This window comes from Bos mutus, chromosome 6 (assembly GCF_027580195.1).
Source record: "Bos mutus isolate GX-2022 chromosome 6, NWIPB_WYAK_1.1, whole genome shotgun sequence".
NCBI lineage: Eukaryota > Metazoa > Chordata > Mammalia > Artiodactyla > Bovidae > Bos > Bos mutus.
This window is the reverse complement of record NC_091622.1, coordinates 9,092,159-9,099,953: the sequence shown is the minus strand read 5'-3', so window position 1 is coordinate 9,099,953 and position 7,795 is coordinate 9,092,159.

Below are 7,795 nucleotides of genomic sequence, written 5' to 3'. Positions count from 1 at the left end.
TCATAGTGTCAGCTGAAATGCTCATTTCACTTTTTAAAACCTGAATGGAAAAAACAGGGTGGGGGTGGGCGGCGGTCTTAAGATGGCAGAGGAATAGGATGGGGAGACCACTTTCTCCCCCACAAATTCATCAACAGAACATTTGAACACTGAGTAAATTCCACAAAACAACTTCTGAATGCTGGCAGAGGACATCAGGCACCCAGAAAAGCAGCCCATTGTCTTCAAAAGGAGGTAGGAAAAAATATCAAAGACAAAAAGAGAGACAAAAGAAGTAAGGGCAGAGGTCTGTCCCAGGAAGAGAGTCTTAAAAAGAGAGGTTTCCAAACACCAGGAAACACTTTCACTGGTGAGTCTGTGGCGAGCCTTGGAACCTCAGAGGGCAACATAACTGGGAGGAAAAATAAATAAATAATTAAAACCCACAGATTGTGTGCCCAACGGTAACTCCCAGCAGAGAAGCAGTGCAGACGCCCTCATCCGCCAGTAGCAAATGGGGGCTGGGTGGGGAGGCAGGGACTGAATTGCTTAGAGTAAGGACCAGGCCTGAATGCCCCAAGGGCAATCTGAGGGAACTAACTTGAGATATCAAACCAGACTGTGGGCTAGCTACCCTGCGAAAAGCCCTAACCTAAGACACTGCCAGGCTCTCTCACAGAACAAATGACTGAGCAGAGCTAGCTGGCTGTGGACCGGCCCATCTGCCGGAGACAGGCAGGCAAGGGCAGCTAGAGCCAGAAGGGGGCAACCACGGCCCCAGAGAGGCATCATCTACCAAACTGCAAGCAGGCTTCATTGCTAACCAAGACTTCTTGGGATTCTGGATGGTCAACATCCGCCTGAGAAGGTTGTGCTGGTTGTACACCCAGAAAACCAAGCAGCAGGGACAGGGGAGGTGATAAGTCACAGCAACTGTGCTCACCAAACACAGTCACCTAAGCTGCTAGGACCTGGGAAGGGCACAAACACAAGCCCAACAGAGTCTGTGCCTTTGTGGAGTACCCGAGAACTTGAACCTGAGCGGCGTAGAGCTGGGAAGTGCATACAACCCAGGGCCGGCCTCAGACAGTTCCCAGCAGAGCAACCTAGAGCCTAAGCAGTGTAGACAGGGAAGGTACACACTGTGAGTGGGGGCAAACCCAGTGTGGATGAGACACTGGGAGCACTCCCCACAGACACCAATGTTATTTGTTTGCAGTGTTCCTCCCTCCCCACAGCACTACTGAACAAGTAAGCCTAAAAAAGTGTCCACCACCGCCCCCTTGTGTCAGGGCGTAAATTAGACACTGAAGAGACCCACAAACAGAAGAAGCAAAACAGAGGGAACCGCCTTGGAAGTGACAGGTGCAATAAATTAAAACCCTATAGTTAGCACTGACTACATAGGAAGGGGCCTATAGATCTTGAGAAGTGTAAGCCAGATCAAGGAACTACCTGAAAATGAACTGACCTGACACTGTCCACAACAACACCAGAGAAAGTCCTAGATATATTTTTACTATTATCAATAACCATGTATATGAGACAGCAAAAGAGACACTGATGTATAGAACAGTCTTTTGGACTCTGTGGGAGAGGGAGAGGGTGGGATGATTTGGGAAAATGGCATTGAAACATGTATAATATCATATATGAAACGAGTCGCCAGTCCAGGTTCAATGCACAATACTGGATGCTTGGGGCTGGTGCACTGGGAAGACCCAGAGGGATGGTATGGGGAGGGAGGATGGAGGAGGGTTCAGGATGGGGAACACAGGTATACCTGTGGTGGATTCATTTTGATATATGGCAAAGCCAATACAATATTGTAAAGTTAAAAATAAAATAAAAAATGTATATATATATATATATATTTTTAAGTCCTCTATTACTTCTTTAATTTTCATTTTTATAACCTACTATTACTTTGAAAAAAAAAGACCCTATTTTTTAAAGCAAACTTCATATATACATATATATATATATATATAATTTTTGTGACTTTGTTTTTTTTTTTTTTTTTTAATATTGTATTTTTGAGACTCCAAACTCTACTTTAGATTTTTAATCTTTGTTTTTTTGTATTTGTTATCAACTTTGTACCTTTAAGAACCCAATCTTCAGTACCCATTTTTACTTGGGAGCAAGATTACCGGTTTGACTGCTCTCTCCCCCTTGGGACTCTCCTTTTTCTCCACCAGGTCTCCTCTATCTGCTGCCTCCCCCTTCTCTTCTCTACCCAACTCTGTGAATCTCTTTGTGTGTTCCGGACTGTGGAGAACACTTAGGGAACTGATTACTGGCTGGATCTGTCTCTCTCCTTTTGATTCCCATTTTATCCTCCTGGTCACCTTTGTCTCTTCCTCCCTCTTCTCTTCTCTGTGTGACTCCGTGAACATTTCTGAGGGGTCCAGACTGTGGAGAGCACATAGGGAAGTGATTACTGGCTAGCTTGCTCTCGCCCCTTTTGATTCCCCCTTTATCCTCCTGGCCACCTCTGTCTCCTTCCTCCCTCTTCTCTTCTGTGTGTAACTCCATGAACATCTCTGAGGGATCCAGTCTGTAGAGAACAAATAGGGAAGTGATTACTGGCTAGCTTGCTCTCTTCCCTTTTGATTTCCCCTCTTCTCCTCCTGGTCACCTCTATCTCCCTCCTCCCTCTTCTCTTCTCCCTGTAACTCTGTGTACCTCTCCGGGTGTCCCTCACTGTGGAGAAACTTTTCATCTTTGACCTACATGTTTTATCATTGTGCTGTATAGATGGAGAAGTCTTGAGGCTACTTTAAGAATAAGACTGAAAACCAGAGGCAGAAGGCTTAAGTCCAAATCCTGAGAACACCAGAGAACTCCTGACTCCAGGGAACATTAATCGATAGGAGCTCATCAAACGCCTCCATACTGACACTGAAACCAAGTACTACCCAAGGGCCACCAAGTTCCAAAAAGCAAGACATACCATGCAAATTCTCCAGCAACACAGGAACATAGCCCTGAGCTTCAATATAAATGGTGTCCAAAGTCACTCCAAATGCACTGACATCTCATAACTCATTATTGGACACTTCATTGCACTCCAGAGAGAAGAAATCCAGCTCCACCCACCAGAACACTGACACAAGCTTCCCTAACCAGGAAACCTTGACAAGCCACCTGTCCAACCCCACCCACAGTGAGGAAACTCCACAATAAAGAGAACTCCACAAACTGCCAGAATACAGAAAGGCCACCCCAAACACAGCAATATAAACAAGATGAAGAGGCAGAGAGATACCCAGCAGGTAAACAACAGGATAAATGTCCAGCAAACCAAACAAAAGAGGGAAGAGATAGGGAATCTACCTGATAAAGAATTCCAAATAATGATAGTGAAAATGGTCCAAAATCTTAAAAACGAAATGGATTTACAGATAAATAGCCTGGATACAAGGATTGAGAAGATGCAAGAAAGGTTTAACAAGGACACAGAAGAAATAAAAAGAATCAATATATAACAAATAATGCAATAACTGAGACCAAAAACACTCTGAGGGAACCAACAGTAGAATAGTGGAGGCAGAAGAGAGAATAAGTGAGGTAGAAGATAGAATGGTAGAAATAAATGAAACAGAGAGGAAAAAAGTAAAATGAATTAAAAGAAATGAGGACAATCTCAGAGACCTCTGGGACAATGTTAAATGCCCCAACATTTGAATCATAGGAGTCCCAGAAGAAGAAAACAAAAAGAAAGATCATGAGAAAATACTTGAGGAGATAATAGTTGAAAACTTCCCTAAAATGGGGAAGTAAATAATCACCAAAGTCTAAGAAACCCAGAGTTCCAAACAGGATAAACCCAAGGCAAAACACCCCAAGACACATATTAATCAAATTAACAAAGATCAAACACAAAGAACAAATATTAAAAGCAGCAAGGGAAAAACAACAAATAACATACAAGGGGATTCCCATAAGGATAACAGCTGATATTTCAATTGAAACTCTTCAGGCCAGGAGGGAATGGCAGGACATACTTAAAAGTGATGAAAGAAAATAACCTACAGCCCAGATTACTGTACCCAGCAAGGATCTCATTCAAATACGAAGGAGAAATCAAAAGTTTTACAGACAAGCAAAAGCTGAGAGAATTCTGCACCACCAAACCAGCTCTCCAACAAATGCTAAAGGATATTCTCTAGACAGGAAACACATAAAGGGTGTATAAACTTGAACCAAAAACAATAAAGTAAATGGCAACAGGATCATACTTATCAATAATTACCTTAAACGTAAATGGGTTGAGTGCCCCAACCAAAAGACAAAGACTGGCTGAATGGATACAAAAACAAGACCCCTATATATGTTGACTACAAGAGACCCACCTCAAAATAAGGGATACATACAGACTGAAAGTGAAGGGCTAGAAAAAGATATTCCACAAAAATAGAGACAAAAAGAAAGCAGGAGTACCAATATTCATATCAGATAAAATAGACTTTAAAACAAAGGCTGTGAAAAGAGACAAAGAAGGACACTACATAATGATCAAAGGATCAATCCAAGAAGAAGATATAACAATTATAAATGTATATGCACCCATCATAGGAGCACCTCAATATGTAAGACAAATGCTAACAAGTATGAAAGGGGAAATTAACAATAACACAATAATAGTGGGAGACTTTAATACCCCACTCACACCTATGGATAGATCAACTAAACAGAAAATTAACAAGGAAACACAAACTTTAAATGATACAATAGACCAATTAGACCTCATTGATATTTATAGGATATTTCACCCCCAAAAAATGAATTTCACCTTTTTCTCAAGCATACACATAACCTTCTTCAGGATAGATCACTTCCTGGGCCATAAATCTAGCCTTGGTAAATTCAAAAAAATTGAAATCATTCCAAGCATCTTTTTTGACCACAATGCAGTAAGATTAGATTTCAATTACAGGAGAAAGACTATTAAAAATTCCAACATGTGGAGGCTGAACAATACGCTGCTGAGTAACCAACAATCACAGAGAAAATAACAAAATAAATCAAAATATGCATAGAAATGAATGAAAAAGAAAACACAACAATGCAAAACCTGTGGGACACTGTAAAAGCAGTGCTAAGGAGAAGGTTCATAGCAATACAGGCATACCTCAAGAAACAAGAAAAAAGTCAAATAAATAACCTAACTCTACACCTAATGCAATTAGAAAAGGAAGAAATAACCCCAGGGTTACTAGAAGGAAAGAAATCCTAAAAATTAGGGCAGAAATAAATGCAAAAGAAACAAAAGAGACCATAGCAAAAATCAACAAAGCCAAAAGCTGGTTCTTTGAAAGGATAAATAAAATGACAAACCATTAGCCAGACTCATCAAGAAACAAAGGGAGAAAAATCAAATCAATAAAATTAGAAATGAAAATGGAGAGATCACAACAGACAACACAGAAATACAAAGGATCATAAGAGACTACTATCAGCAATTATATGCCAATAAAATGGACAACATGGAAGAAATGGACAAATTTTTAGAAAAGTACAACTTTCCAAAACTGGACCAGGAAGAAATAGAAAATCTTAACAGACCCATCACAAGCATGGAAATTGAAACTGTAATCAGAAATCTTCCAGCAAACAAAAGCCCAGGTCCAGACAGCTTCACAGCTGAATTCTACAAAAAGTTTAGAGACGAGCTAACACCTATCCTGCTCAAACTCTTCCAGAAAATTGCAGAGGAAGATAGACTTCCAAACTCATTCTATGAGGCCACCATCACCGTAATACCAAAACCTGACAAAGATGCCACAAAAAAAAAGAAAACTACAGGGCAATATCACTGATGAACATAGATGCAAAAATCCTTAACAAAATTCTAGCAATCAGAATCCAACAACATATTAAAAAGATCATACACCATGACCAAGTGGGCTTTATCCCAGGGATGCAAGGAATCTTCAATATCTGCAGATCAGTGTAATACACCACATTAACAAATTGAAAAATAAAAGCCATATGATTATCTCAATAGATGCAGAGAAATTCTTTGGCAAAATTCAACATCCATTTATGATAAAAACCCCCTAGGAAGCAGGACTAGAAGGACCATACCTCAACATAATAAAAGCTATGTATGACAAACCCACAGCAAACATTATCCTCAATGGTGAAAAATCGAAAGCACTTCCCCTAAAGTCAGGAACAAGACAAGGGTGCCCACTCTCACCACTACTATTCAACATAGTTTTGGAAGTTTGGGCCATAGCAATCAGAGCAGAAAAAGAAATAAAAGGAATCCAAACTGGGAAAGAAGTAAAACTCTCACTGTTTGCAGATGACATTATCCTCTACATAGAAAACCCTAAAGACTCCACCAGAAAATTGCTAGAGCTAATCAATTAATATAGGTAAGTTGCAGGATATAAAATCAACACACAGAAATCCCTTGCATTCCTATACACTAATAATGAGAAAATAGAAAGAAAAATTAAGGAAACAATTCCATTCACCATTGCAATGAAAAGAATAAAATACTTAGGAATATATCTATCTAAAGAAACAAAAGACCTATATATAGAAAACTATAAAACACTGATGAAAGAAATCAAAGAGGACACTAATAGATGGAGAAATATACCATGTTCATGGATGGGAAGAATCAATATAGTGAAAATGAGTATAGTACCCAGTGCAATCTATAGATTCAATGCAATCCCTATCAAGCTACCAACAGTATTCTTCACAGAGCTAGAACAAATAATTTCACAATTTGTATGGAAATACAAAAAACCTTGAATAGCCAAAGCAATCTTGAGAAAAAAGAATGGAACTGGAGGAATCAACCTGCCTGACTTCAGGCTCTACTACAAAGTCACAGTCATCAAGACAGTATGGTACTGGCACAAAGACAGAAATATAGATCAATGGAACAAAATAGAAAGCCCAGAGATAAACTCACGCACCTATGGACACCTTATCTTTGACAAAGGAAGCAAGAATACACAATGGAGAAAAGACAATCTTTTTAACAAGTGGTGCTGGGAAAACTGGTCAACCACTTGTAAAAGAGTGAAACTAGAGCACTTTCTAACACCATACACAAAAATAAACTCAAAATGGATTAAAGATATCAATGTAAGACCAGAAACTATAAAACTCCTAGAGGAGAACATAGGCAAAACACTCTCTGACATACATCACAGCAGGATCCTCTATGACCCACCTCCCAGAATATTGGAAATAAAAGCAAAAATAAACAAATGGGACCTAATTAAACTTAAAAGCTTCTGCACTACAAAGGAAACTATAAGCAAGGTGAAAAGACAGCCTTCAGAATGGGAGAAAATAATAGCAAATGAAGCAACTGAAAAATAATTAATCTCAAAAATATACAAGGAACCCGTGCAGCTCAATTCCAGAAAAATAAACAACCCAATCAGAAAATGGGCCAAAGAACTAAACAGACATTTCTCCAAAGAAGACATACAGATGGCTAACAAACATATGAAAAGATGTTCAACATCACTCATTATCAGAGAAATGCAAATCAAAACCACAATGAGGTACCATCTCATGCCAGTCAGAATGGCTGTGATCCAAAAGTCCACAAGCAATAAATTACGGAGAGGGTGTGGAGAAAAGGGCACCCTCTTACACTGTTGATGGGAATGCAAACTAGTACAGCCACTATGGAGAACAGTGTGGAGATTCCTTACAAAACTTGAAATAGAACTGCCATATGACCCAGCAATCTCACTGCTGGGCATAAACACTGAGGAAACCAGAATTGAAAGAGATATGTGTACCCCAGTGTTTATTGCACCACTGTTTTTAA